General features: G+C 39.8%; 1 pseudogene; it reads right to left on the minus strand.

Moving 5' to 3' along the window:
- Positions 1–1846: 1846 nt before the first annotated feature.
- LOC101335915 (ATP synthase F(0) complex subunit C3, mitochondrial pseudogene) lies at positions 1847–12524 on the minus strand (annotated as a pseudogene).
- Between the last annotated feature and the right edge of the window lie 2509 nt (positions 12525–15033).

Below are 15033 nucleotides of genomic sequence, written 5' to 3' on the forward strand. Positions count from 1 at the left end.
ATATAATTGTTTTGTTGGCCTACAACACATAGAAATGTAATCTATTTGACAATAATAGAAGGAAGTGAATGGAAGCAAATTTGTATTTCAGTAAGGTAATGACACCAGGTGGTAACTTGAAAACACAGGAACAAATGAGGAGAACCAAAAATGGTAAATAAGAAGATTACTATAACAAACTCTATAAATATACACTTGCTGTCCTTTCTTCTCTCAGCTTCCCTAAAAGACATAAAATTATATAAAATAATACTTATAGCAATATATTTTGGGGTTTGTAACATATATAAAGTAATGTTATTTTAAAAGCACCAAAAAGGGGAAGAGGCACTAGAGCTACACAAGAGTAATGCTTTTAAATAACACTACAAATAAGTCAGTATAAATCTGAATGGATTCTGAAAAGTTAAAATGTACATGGTAAACCCTAGAGCAACAACTAAGAAAATAATTCAAAAATATCTATATAATGAAAAAATTATTAAAAGAATTAAGATATTACAGTAGGAAAACATCCACATAATACAAAAGAAAGCAATAAAGGAGGGAAATAGTTATAAGACTAACAGAAAATTAAAAGTAAAACAGCAGACATAAATCCAAACACATAAATAATAACATTGTATGTGAATGGATTAAAGAATCCAATCAAAAGGCAGAGATCATCAAAATAGATAAAAATATATCTCCAAATATATTTTGTCTATGGGACACACACTTTAGACTCAAAGATACAAATAGGTTGAAAGTAAAAGGATGGAAAAACATATATCAAGCAAATAACAGTAATAAAAAGCTGAAGTGGCTATATATATATATATATATATATTTATTTATTTTGTTTGTTTTTTGTGGTACGTGGGCCTCTCACTGTTGTGGCCTCTCCCGTTGCGGAGCACAGGCTCCGGACGCGCAGGCTCAGCAGCCATGGCTCACGGGCCCAGCTGCTCCACGGCATGTGGGATCGTCCCGGACCGGGGCACGAACCCGTGTCCCCTGCATCGGCAGGTGGACTCTCAACCACTGCGCCACCAGGGAAGCCCATGAGGTGGCTATATTAATATTAGATAAAATAGACTTTCTACCAATTCAGTGTTGATTATATTAAAAAACTCTGCTTGTTTACAGCTCCACCCTCCTTATGTTGCTGCTGTCACCAACTATATACAATGTGTGCCCATTAATACAGATTTATTGTTATTGCTTTACACCATATATTTGATTTTTAAATTATATAGGAAGAAAGGTTACAAACCAAACTTGCAATAATGTTGACTTTTACATTCACCTATGTAGATACTTCTACTATTTTTCTTTATTTCTTCATATAGCGTTAAGTTACTGTATAGTGCTCTTTCATTTCACCCTGAAGGACTTCCATTAGTATTTCTTATGGGGCAGGTCTACTAATAACTAATTCCCTCAGTTTTTGTTTATCTGGGAATATCTTCATTTCTCCTTCATTTGGTTTTTTTTTTAACCTTCAATAAAATAACTTTGGAAATAACATACATCTCCATGACACCAACACTATAGTTTTCAGAGTCACAGTAAGATACACAGAATTCCATCTGTAATTAATACAAATGACAACTTTTTTTTTTTTTTTTTTTTTTTTTTTTGCGGTACGCAGGCCTCTCACTGTTGTGGCCTCTCCTGTTGTGGAGCACAGGCTCCGGACGCGCAGGCTCAGCGGCCATGGCTCACGGGCCTAGATGCTCCGCAGTATGTGGGATGTTCCCGGACCAGGACACGAACCTGTGTCCCCTGCATCGGCAGGCGGACTCTCAACCACTGCACCACCAGGGAAGCCCACAAATGACAACATTTTAAGCAGTAGTTTTTGTTACAAGGCAAACAAAATCAAGAAAGCAACCACCAAACAAAAGAGAACCAATGCTTCAGAGAAGGCATATCCAAGAATAGCACATGAGAACAGTTATTGTTTCGTGAAGGGTTTCTGACATAACCAATGATAAGGTCACCAAGGACTGTTCCAATACCAGCACCAGACCAGTATTCCTACTGTTGCAGCACCTGCATCGATAAATTTGGCTGCAGTATCAATGTCTCTGCTGATTGCACCGGTTGGAAACTCCCACTGGATTAGTTGAGACACCATTCTGGGCCCCATTAAATACTGTAGAGCTCTCTCCAGTCAAAGAGCATATCGATGATGCAGAAATTCCTCTGGATGCAATCCTGGATCCAGCTTGGATCAGAGTTGGGGTGCAGACAAGCTTGGCATAGGTGAACTATATCTTTGGGGTGACATAGTTGGAGGACTTGGGTGACAGGTGACATGGGCTCCTCTCCCACTTTCCCTCTTCCTGGGGGTGGCAGCAGTGGCAGTTGAAGGAGTGAGGCTCTCTTTCATTTTTCAAGGATAGTTTTACCAGATATAGAATTCTTGGTTGACAATTTTTTCTTTTAGCAGTTTAAGTCATCCCATTGCCTGCTAGCCAACATGGTTTCTGAAGAGAAACTGGTTGCCAGTGTTGCCAAGGCTTCCCTGTACAAGATAGGTCCCTTCTCTCGTTCTGCTTTCAAGATTCTCCCTTTGTCTTTTCTAACAATTTGGCTATATTGTGTCTTCATGTGTATCTCTTTGAATTTATCCTGTTTGGAGGTCATTAAACTTTTTGGATATGTAATTTCATGTCTTTCACCAGATCTGGGAAGTCTTTGTATATTATTTCTTCAAAACGTCTTTCTGCCCTATTTTCTCTCTCCTCTCTCTCTAGGAATCCTATAATACATTGGTACATGTGATGATGTCCCACACACTTCTTAGGCTTTGTTCTTTTTTAAAATTTTTATTTTTTCTTTCCTGCCCCTCAGACTGGAAAATCTCAATTAACTATTTTAAAGTGTGTTGATCAAATTAGCTATTGGGCACTTTGTTTTAATTTCCTCCTTAATCACCCATTAGTGAGGGTGGGACACCCATTCTAGAATTAAGGGCATGCCTGAACACATGACAACCAAAACAGGACAAATGAGATTGAGAGCAGTTTGTTACACATATACTTACAGCCTGGGGGAAAAGGACATCACACACCACACAGGACCCCATAGGAGTTGTACTCAAGAACTCCCATGTGGGAGGTAGGCTTTGCAATTTCAAGAAGGTGGGTTGATACCTGGTTCCTGCAGTAAGTTGTGATTGTCTTGTTTGAATACTTTCACAGACTTGCAAAGAAAGGAAATCTGTTACTCAGGGATAAGCAGGAACTGTGCCTGGTCCCTATAATAAGAAAGGTTGTTTGGCTATGGGCATGGAGTTTCTTTTTGGAGTGATGAAAATGTTTCTAATATTGATTGTGGTTATGGCTGTATAGCTCTATCAATATACTGAAAAACAATGAATACTTTCAATGGATGAATTTTATGGCATATTAATTATACCTCAATAAAGCTTTTATATTAAAGGTTCCTTTCATAACTAATGAGAGTTTATCTTAAGGCTACACAGAAAAGAAAAAAAAGTATAAGTTTTCAGCTCAGCTACTGGAAGGCCAGTTTTCAAGGAACAATGGGCTATGAGCTTTTCATCATTCATGATCCGACAGCAGCTCTGCTGATTTCTCTTTTCATTCCCTCTGAAACAGGCAATTGTTGTCCCCTACTTTAATAAATCTACCACACAGGTGACTCAGTATTTCTAGATTTCTCCTTCACTTCTAATCTTGGCTTTCGCCTCTCTTCTTCTTCTTTTTTTTTTTTTCGGTACGCAGGCCTCACTGTTGAGGCCTCTCCCGTTGCGGAGCACAGGCTTCGGACGCGCAGGCTCAGCGGCCATGGCTCACGGGCCCAGCCACTCCGCGACATGTGGGATCTTCCCGGACCGGGGCACGAACCCGTGTCCCCTGCATCGGTAGGCGGACTCTCAACCACTGTGCCACCAGGGAAGCCCGCCTCTCTTCTTTTTGAGAGTCTCAGATTCAATTTTTTCGGATATTCTTGTCCCCTTTTCTGCAGAGTTCTCATGCTAGTCCCCTCATAAGTCACTGGTCTGGCTAATGTAATATACCTTTTAGCTAAGGCAATTACCCCTGATTTAATTAGCTGTGGCAAGGGCAGTAGGTAATATGATACATTGCTGGTGGGAATGCAAAATGATACAGCCACTCTAGGAAATGGTTTACTCCTTTCTTGTAATGCTAAATGCATTTACTCTATAACCCAGTAATCCCACTCCTGAGTATCTACCCTAGAGAAATAAAATCTTATGTTCACACAAAAACTGTACACAAATGTCCATAGCAGATTTATTTATAATGGTCCCAAACTGAAAACAACCCAAATGTCCTTCAAAGGGTGAATGGATAAAGAAATCGTGGTACATCTATACAGTTAACACTACTCAGCAATAAAAAGGAACAAATTACTGATACATGCAACAACTTGAAAGAATCTCAAAACATTACGCTGGGTGAAAGAATCCAGCCTTAAGATGTTACACACTATACAATTTCATTTATTTGACATCCTCAAAATTACAAAACTATAGTTATGGAGAGTAGATCAGTAGTTGTCAGAAGTTATGGGTCGAGGGAAAGTATGACTACAAAGGGTTAGCACAAGGGAGATTTTTGGAATGATGAAACAATTCTTTATTCTGATTATGGTGGTAGTTACATAAATCTACACGTGTTAAAATGCAAAAAAAAAAAAAAAAAAAAGAGTACACCAAAAGAAAAAAATCAATTTTTCTATATAGTAAATTAAAAAAACTAAAAACTAATGGGCTTAGAATATTGTTATGGACTGAATGTTTATGCTTTCCTCCCACCAAAATTTCATAAATTTAAATCCTAATCCCAAATGTGATGGTATCAGGAGGTGGGGCTTTTGAGAGGTAATTAGGTCATGAGCGTGGAGCCCTCATGAATGGGATTAGTGCCCGTAGAAAAGAGACCCCAGAGAGCTCTATAGCTCTTTTTCTGCCATGTGAAGATACAACAGGAAGATACAACCTAGAAGATGGTTCTCACTAGACCCGACTATGCTGGCACCCTGATCTTGGACTTCCAGACTCCAGAACTGTGAGAAATAAATTTTTGTTGTTTATAAGCCATTCATTCTATGATATTCTGCCAAAGCCCAAACTAAGACAGGTATTAACAAGCAAGATATAGAAGAAATGCAAATAGCCAACAAAGAAAAGATGTTCAGGTGTATTGAAAGTCAAAGGAATGCAAATTAAAACAGCAACAAGGTATTGTACATTTTTCAGACTGGCAAAAATGAGAAAGATTGATAGTGTCTATAGTGGTGATGAGCATGTGGGGAACTAAGCAGCCTCACATGCTGGTGAATATGTAAACTGGTAGAGCCGTTTTTAGAGGGCATTCTGATGGCATCTTTAAAAATATGCGGGCTTCCCTGGTGGCGCAGTTGTTGAGAATCTGCCTGCCAATGCAGGGACACAGGTTCGAGCCCTGGTCTGGGAAGATCCCACATGCCACGGAGCAACTGGGCCCGTGAGCCACAACTACTGAGCCTGCGCGTCTGGAGCCTGTGCTCCGCAACAAGAGAGGCCGCGACAGTGAGAGGCCCGCGCACCGCGACGAAGAGTGGCCCCCGCTCGCTGCAAGTAGAGAAAGCCCTCGCATAGAAACGAAGACCTACACAGCCAAAAATAAATAAATAAATAATAAATAAATAAATGAATTTTTAAAAATATGCATATAGCCTTTAAACCAGGGAGTATAATTCATTTAAGCAATTCCAGTACTTACCATGGTACTTACCTGGTATATAAGGAAACCATTCTTTATTCTGATTATGGAGGTAGTTACATAAATCTACATGTATTAAAATGCAAAAAAAGAAAAAAAAAGAGTACACCTTATATACCAGTTCCTGGTATATAAGGAAGTATTAAGCATGTGAAAATAGAGATTATCAGGTAAGATTTCCTGGAAAAGACGAAAGTTTGAGCTGAACCTTCAAGGATGGCTAGGGTTTGAATCAATGAAGAGAAAAAGAAGGATATTCTAGGAGAAAGAAAAGATGAGTCACAGTGGCTCAAAGAGGCAGGATAAATATGGTAAATTGGCATCAGCCAGGCTTCAGTGAAAAAGAAAAGTAGGAAGTTAGAGAGTACGAAATGGAAATTTCCTCACACATGAGGTCCACCTCCTACTTTAGGACCCAAATAGATTCCACCTCCCCTAAGAAATCCCCCCATACCCAGAATTAATTGCTAGCTCCATTGCACTTCCATAGCCCCTGAGGAAAACCTCTTTATCACTGGATCTCAAACTTTATCCTGTATCAGAATCACCTGGTGGGTTTATTAAACACAGATTGCTGAGTTTCTGATTCAGTAGGTCTGGGGACCACAATTTGACAGCCAATGCTCTAGCCAAATTGACCTCCTACGAATTGCTAAAATACCATTATAGTGAGCAGCTGTTACTTTTGCCTTCCCAGCATTCATCCTGCCTTCTTCCAGTAACCAAACCTTTTTCCAGAAGGGAACCACTTCTAAATAGTTTAGGTGTGGCTGATCTGCCTCCCCTGACCATAGTAGACACATGACCAGTCAGAATATTCCATTCCCATGGTCACAGTAGTTGATTCAGGAATGAGGACATAGCCAATCAGAATCTTCTCTGGGATTTTTCTGCCAGACTTATCAGAGAAGATGCTCTCTTTCTGCCAAGGTTGCTAAGCTGATAACATGTGAGTCTTGAGCTTCTGATGGCTCTCATGACTACCAAATGGAGAAAACCTCTTAGAGAGAAAAGGAGGACGTAGATGACATCACTTGAGCCCTTATATCCAGGCATGCCCAAATCCAGTCTATTCCACAGCCCTGTCAGTTCCATGTGTAAATAAATTCCCATTTTCTTTAAGCCAGTTTGAGTTGGGTATTTGTCACTTGCAAACCAGAGTCCTAACTAATATATAAATTGATATGGAAAAGGGGAGGGGTGGTAATGATAGGCCTTACAGTATGGAATGCCATGAAGATTCTTCTATTCCTGGCTGGGAAGTAACAAGTCTTATTCTGTGGTTACAAAGGAGCTCGTTAAAACTGCTGTAACTTGGAACACTGACTTTGTGCCTATCACACCTAAAGCTTTAGAGGATTTTAGAAAATTTTAGACGTGAACACGTGACTTAGGTTGTTCCAATCAGACTAAGGGAAAAGATTTCTTTCATTTTAGTTGAAAGACCCTCCCTGCCTCTATTCCAAGAAATCACCAAGGAAGTCTCTGGTGCTCTCCACAGTTACTGGCAGCTTCCCTGCCACCACAAGAAGCCAGTCTTAGGATGAAGCCTCTACTGTAGGATGAAGCCTCTAATGATAATAGCAGATGAAGAGAGGAATAAACCTGGGTCTATAATGACATAAATGAGCCATTGCTGATGTTTAGCAGTTTGAAGCCCACCCTACTGCTGAGAACTTTCGGTTACATAAGACAATAAATTTGTTTGAATTGTTTTTTTCTGTATCTCAAAGTCAAAAACTATTCTAAGTCATATAATTGGCAACTTCTGGCATATAATTCTTGCAGGAAAGAACAAGCTTCAGTCAAACTGGTCCATCTGAAAGAAAATAGGAAATACGATAGATAGCCCTGCAAAGAGGTACATTAATTGCCTAGACAGAAATCCCAAAATGGTGTGAGTCAGATATAATAACCTTACTAGGGTGCAAAAGCCAAAACTTCTACTGCATGCTAAAGTAAAGAAGGAGACAAAATGGGAGATCTGACCAGGATCCAGGAAGAGCCAAGGAACCAGGACAGCTGAAGGGCCAAGGTCCTTCCTGCCTCCTCCAGCCCACCCCAAAGGGCTCTAGGTGGGACGAAGGTAAATACCACATAGGTGAGCCAGTCTCTGGGATGCAGACTGGGGACAAGTGGAAGATAAGCTGTGCCTCCCCACCTCAAAGCTGCCTGAAGACAGAGGCCAAGACCGAAACAGTCAAATTGATTGAAGGAGCTTAACAGAGAAAGAGGCCTATTCCTAAGGAACAGAAATGAGCTTTCCCCTTCAATATCGATGGGGATGCAGTCTTTTTAGAAGGCAATTTAGCTTAACAAAAACGTTTTTTAAAAAAATATTGTGGGGCTTCCCTGGTGGCACAGTGTTTGAGAGCCCGCCTCCCGATGCAGGGGACACGGGTTCGTGCCCCAGTCCGGGAAGATCCCACATGCCGCGGAGTGGCTGGGCCCGTGAGCCATGGCCGCTGAGCCTGCGCGTCCGGAGCCTGTGCTCCGCAACAGGAGAGGCCACAACAGTGAGAGGCCGGTGTACTGCAAAAAAATAAATAAATAAATAAATAAATAAATAAATATTGTGGCCACGCCTCGTGTCTTGAGGGATTTTAGTTCCCCAACCAGGAATGGAACCCGGGCCCCCAAAGTAAATGCACTGAGTTCTAACCACTGGACCACCAGGGAATTTCCAAAAAAAAAACCTTTTTAAAAAATGTATCCACCCCTTGGACCTAGAGTCTATCATACAGAGTGAAGTAAGTCAGAAAGAGAAAAACAAATACCATATGCTAACACATATATATGGAATCTAAAAAAAAAAAAGGTTCTGAAGAACCTAGGGGCAGGACAGGAATAAAGACGCAGACGTAGAGAATGGACTTGAGGACACGGGGAGGGGGAAGGGTAGGCTGGGACGAAGTGAGAGAGTAGCATGGACATATATATACTACCAAATGTAAAACAGATAGCTAGTGGGAAGCAGCTGCATAGCACAGGGAGATCAGCTCGGTGCTTTGTGACCACCTAGAGGGGTGGGATAGGGAGGGTGGGAGGGAGACGCAAGAGGGAGGAGATATGGGGATATATGTATATGTATAACTGATTCACTTTGTTATAAAGCAGAAACTAACACACCATTGCAAAGCAATTATACCCCAATAACAATTTTTAAAAAATGTATCCACCCTGGATATAGCAATTTTATATATAAGAATTGATCCTAAAGAAATGAAGACTTATAAATAACAAATGCTGGAGAGAGTGTGGAGAAAAGGGAACCCTCCTACCCTGTTGGTGGGAATGTACATTGGTGTAGCCACTATGGAGAACAGTATGGAGGTTCCTTAAAAAACGGAAAGTAGGGGATTTCCTGGTGGCGCAGTGGTTGGGAGTCCGCCTGCTGATGCAGGGGACACGGGTTCGTGCCCCGGTCCGGGAGGATCCCACATGCCGCGGAGCGGCTGGGCCCGTGAGCCATGGCCGCTGGGCCTGCGCATCCAGAGCCTGTGCTCCGCAACGGGAGAGGCCACAACAGTGAGAGGCCCGTGTACTGAAAAAAAAAAAAAAAAAAAAAAAACCCTGAAAATAGAGCTGCCATATGATCCAGCAATTCTAATCCTGTGCATATATCCAGAGAAAACCATAATTCAGAAAGATACACGCATCCCAATATTCATTGCAGCACTATTTACAATAGCCAGGACGTGGAAGCAACCTAAGTGTCCATCGACAGATGAATGGATAAAGAAGATGTGGTACATATGTACAATGCAATATGACTCGATCATAAAAGAGAGTGAAATAATGCCATTTGCAGCAACATGGATGGACCTATAGATTGTCATACTGAGTGAAGTAAGTCAGACACAGAAAGACAAATATATGATATCGCTTATATGTGGAATCTAAAATATGGTACAAATGAACTTATTTACAAAACAGAAATAGAGTCACAGATGGAGAAAACAAACTTATGGTTGCCAGGGTTATTATTTTTTTTTTTTAGTTTATTTATTTATTTATTTTGGCTGTGCCGTGTGGCCTGAGGGATCTTAATTCCCCACCAGAGATTGAACCCAGGCCCCCTGCAGTGGAAGCATAGAGTCCTAACCACTGGACAGCCAGGGAACACCCGTACTTTTTATTTTATTTTATTTTTATTGGAGTATAGTTGATTTACAATGTTGTGTTAGTTTCAGGGGTACAGCAAAGTGAATCAATTATACATATACATATATCCACTCTTTTTTAGATTCTTTTTCCATATAGGTCATTACAGAGAATTGAGTAGAGTTCCCTATGCTATACAGTAGGTCCTTATAAGTTACCTATTTTATATACGGTAGTGTGTACAATATATGTCAATCCCAAGCTCCCAATTTACCAAGTAAGTCAGAAAGAGAAAGACAAATATCATATCACTTATATGTGGAATCTAAAATATGACACAAATGAACTTATCTACGAAACAGAAACAGATTCACAGACATAGAACAGACCTGTGGTTGCCAAGGGGGAAGGGAGTCGGGGGAGGGTTGGATTGGGAGTTTGGGACTAGCAGATGCAAACTACTATATATAGAATGGGAAATACATTCAGTATCCTGTAATAAACTATAATGGAAAAGAATATGAAAAAGAATATATATATGTGTATATATATATATATGTATAACTGAATCACTTTGCTGTACACCAGAAACTAACACAACATTGTAAATCAACTATACTTCAATTAAAAAGAAATGAAGACTTAACTATACTATGAGAACATTCTCATAGTATTCAAAATGGCCAATCACTGGAAGCAACTTAAATGTCCCCAAATTGCCGAAGTTATATCTTTAGTTTCACAAATACTTATTAATTTATTTATTCTATATGTCTTCTATATGCCAGGCATTGGGCTAAGCACTGGGGATGCAACACATCAAGTTACGTGCAAACATCAAGAGTGTTCAGAAACTTTTATACCAATTTGACAGAGCAGTTTTATGTCTGTTAAATCTAATAAAATGTGAGGCTTGTACTTCGTATATCTTTGTTAATTATTTCATTTTTTCCAGTAACTTATTTTTATTGTATCTTACAAAAAATACCTGATTGGGTCCAGGAAACCAGCTGGTCTGGCCAAAGATCATAGCAGAGACTAAGACGCTGGCATTGAAAACAGTAAGACAAGAAAGACTTGAGATATTTAAGAGGAAGAATTGGTATGGTTTGGTAATACAGTAGATAGAGGGGAGAGGTGAAATATGCAGCAATGGTGATTCCTAAGTTTATGGCTTATTCAGTGGGACAGATGATCTTGCTATTCACTTAGACAGGGAACACTGGAAGACTGCCAGGTTTGGGGGAGAGGGGATTCATTAGTTCTGTCTAGCTTGGATATGCAGAGTTTGAGGTGTCTTTGACACAATTAGAAGTGCTAAATAGGCAGTTAGATATCTAGGCTGGGGCTCAGAAGAGGCTTAGGAGATGTAAATTTGGAAGTCACTGGCATGTATCTAATAATTGAAGCTGAAAACCATGGATGAGATTACCTGGGGAGATAATATTGAGTGAGAAGAGCAGATGGCCAAGGCCAAGTGTTGAGAATAGGCAATAATGAATAACTATGAAGAAAAGGATGAGCATGCAGCAATAATTGAGGACAGACCACATAACTGTTTTATATTCATATAATAGAATACTATTAACCTATTACAGTTTTTAGATTTGTACTATTAGCTGAAAAAGTTTAAAGTATCTATAGTATGTTCCCATTTTTAAACAACAAAATATATATGCAATTATATATCCAAAAGTATATGTCATAAAAAGCCTGGTGTTAGCAGTGGAAGAGATTGAGAGAGTTTTTTTCCTGCTTATTTTTATTTCTACTTTTTTTTTTTAACAATGACAACAGTTTTTCCCTCATGCCAGAGCAAACACTGCAAAACTTATGTGTCCATCAAGATACAGTTCTCAGATTTAAAATTTTACCCGAAACACATAATAAGAGCCCTCAAGTTTTAACTAAAGATTGCCGAAGTCACATAAGGATTCTTTGAAAATACAATCTCTCAGGCAGGCTAAATTTCTATTTTTTTCTGGCTTGACACCTATCACAACTACATACTAGCACCAAGGGAAAAAAAACAATTTACAAAAAAATTCACAAAATCAGAAAGTGTGGAAAACGTTATTAAAGAGTAAATTATCAAGGAAAATATTTGTAAAGCATATTTCGAACAAAGGACTAGTTTCCCAACACAGCACTATAAATCAAAAAGGAAAAAATATTGTTATCAGATTAGCATAGATCAAAAAGTATGACTTACGTTGGTTAGAGTGTGGGTGATCAGCACCCCCATATATATATATTTTTTCTTCAGCTAAGATAGCAAAAGAGAGAATTTATTGTACACATGTTACATTCAGTCACAACTGAGAACAGAACTAGTCCCGGGTCCAGGGCAGAGGACCAAAAGAGGCTGTTTTGATAAGAGCAAGGTGGGACTCTCAAAGGTGGTCAAGGCCATCAGAATGGCCATAGATGTTTCAGATCCATTGAGACAAGTTCTAGACAGTAGGCATGCAGTCCAACAATTTGTACCAGCGTCCCTGGCCTCTGGCTTCCCTTGTTTCTGCTCCTGTGGCTTCCATGGGTCTAAGAGTTTACTCTGACATCCGCTTCATCTTTCTTTTGCGCTTCGGCATGCGCATTCGCGTCTTCCTCCACTCCGGTCCTATGGTGCGGAGGTTTATCAGAAGATGGCGCTAAGGCCGAGAGCAGCACCCCCATATATTTCTATTTGGAGTGTAAACTGTTGTGATCTCTATGGAGGACAATTTGGCGATATCTATCAAAATTACAAAAGCACATGCTCTTTGAAACAACAATTCCTAGGAATTACTAGGAATTCTACTACTAGGAATTTATCCTGGAGATGTACTCATAATTGTACAAACATATAAGATTATTCATGAGCAATAGTTGTAACTGCAAAAAGCTGAGAACATCCTAAATATCCACCAGTAAGGAATTAGTTTAAAAACTACGGTACATTCAACAAATAAAAATACTGTGAAATTGTAGAAATGACCAAGGAATCTGTAGAATAATCAAGAATAATCACTGAGCTATATTTAGTGACAAGCAAAAAATAAGAGGCAGAACAGTGTGTGCAGTGGGTGGCTGGAGTATAGCCTTTATACCTTTTAAATTTGAACCATTTAAATACGTTGCCTATTCAAAATAATTTTTTAAAAGAATGTAATTTTTAAAAGTTCTCTCAGATTTAAAGCTAACACACACACATGCGCGCGCGCGCACACACACACACACACACAGAAAAAAAGATAAAGATGCCCATTGCACTAGTTTCCTGGGCTGTAATAGTAAATCACAAAATGGGTGGCTTAAAACACAGAAATGTATTCTCACACTTCAGGAGACCAGAAATCGAAAAGCAAGGTATTGGCAGGGTTGGTTACTCCTGAAAGCTCTGAGGGAGAAACAGGGACATGACCCTCTTTCCTAACTTCCTGTGGTCGCTGGCAATCCTTGACTTGTAAATACATCACTACAACCTCTGTCTTCATCTTCACATCACCTTCTTTTCTTTGTGGCTGTGTGTGTCCTTTCTGCCCTTATCAGAATGCTTTCATTGGAATTTGGGTCCACTCTAATCCCAATTATCTCATCTGGATCCTTGGTTACAGCCTCAAAGACTCAATCTCCAAATGAATTCACATTCTAAGCTTCCAGGCAGACATGAATTTTGAGGAATGCCGTTCAATCACTATACCCATTTTCCCTGCTTTTTTTTAGCATTACATTGCAGGTCCTAGCTAATGAGGTAAGACAAGAAAAAAAAAAACCAGTATAAATCGTAGCAATTTTTTTTTTTTTGGATCTCTCTCCTGAGGCAAAGAAAACAAAAATAAACAAATGGGACCTATTTAAACTTAAAAGCTTTTGCACAGCAAAAGAACCATTGACAAAATGAAAAGACAACCTATTGAATGGGAGAAGATATTTGCAAATGATGACTGATAAAGGGTTAATATCCAAAATATATAAACAGCTCATACAACTCAATATTAAAAAAAAAAAAAAAACAACCAAACAACTTGATTTAAAAATGGGCAGAAGAGGGCTTCCCTGGTGGCGCAGTGGTTGGGAGTCCACCTGCCGATGCAGGGGACATGGGTTCATGCCCCGGTTCGGGAAGATCCCACGTGCCGCGGAGCGGCTGGCCGCTTGAGCCCTGGCCGCTGAGCCTGCGCGTCCGGAGCCTGTGCTCCACAACGGGAGAGGCCACAACAGTGACAGGCCCGCGTACCCCAAAAAAAAAAAAAAAAAAAAAAAAAAAAAAAGGGCAGAAGAACTGAATAGACATTTTTCCAAAGAACACAAACAGACGACCAACACGCACATGAAAATATGCTCAACATCACTAATCATCAGAAAACGCAAATCCACAATGAGATAGCACCTCATACCTGTCAGAAAGGCTATCATCAAAAAGACCACAATAACAAATGTTGGTGAGGATTTGGAGAAAAGGGAACCACTGTATACTGTTGGTGGGAATGTAAATTGGTGCAGCAACTGTGGGAAACAGTATGGAGGTTCTTCAAAAAACTAAAAATAGAACTACCATATGATCCAGCAATTCCACTCCAGGGTATGTATCTGAAGAAAACAAAGACATTAATTTGAAAAGATACATGTACCCCAATGTTCACAGCAGCATTATTTTTTTTAACATCTTTATTGGAGTATAACTGCTTTAAAATGGTGTGTTACTATAACAAAGTGACTCAGCTATACATATACATATATCCCCATATCTCCTCCCTCTTGTGTCTTCCTCCCACCCTCCCTATCGCACCCCTCTAGGTGGTCACAAAGCACCAAGCTGATCTCCCTGTGCTATGCGACTGCTTCTCACTAGCTATCTATTTTACATTTGGTAGTGTATATATGTCCACGCCACTCTCTCACTTCGTCCCAGCTTACACTTCTCCCTCCCTGTGTCCTCAAGTCCATTCTCTACATCTGCGTCTTTATTCCTGTCCCACAGCGCATTATTAGCAATAGCCAAGACAAGGAAGCAACCTAAGTGTCCATCAATAGATGAATGGATAAAGAAGATATATATGTACACAATGGTATGCTACACAGCCATAAAAAAGAATGAAATTTTGCCATTTGCAACAACATGGATGGACCTGGAAGGTATGTTTAGTAAAATGAGTCAGAGAAAGACAAATACTGGATGTTTTCACTTATATGTGGAATCTAA

This window comes from Tursiops truncatus, chromosome 14, assembly GCF_011762595.2.
Source record: "Tursiops truncatus isolate mTurTru1 chromosome 14, mTurTru1.mat.Y, whole genome shotgun sequence".
NCBI lineage: Eukaryota > Metazoa > Chordata > Mammalia > Artiodactyla > Delphinidae > Tursiops > Tursiops truncatus.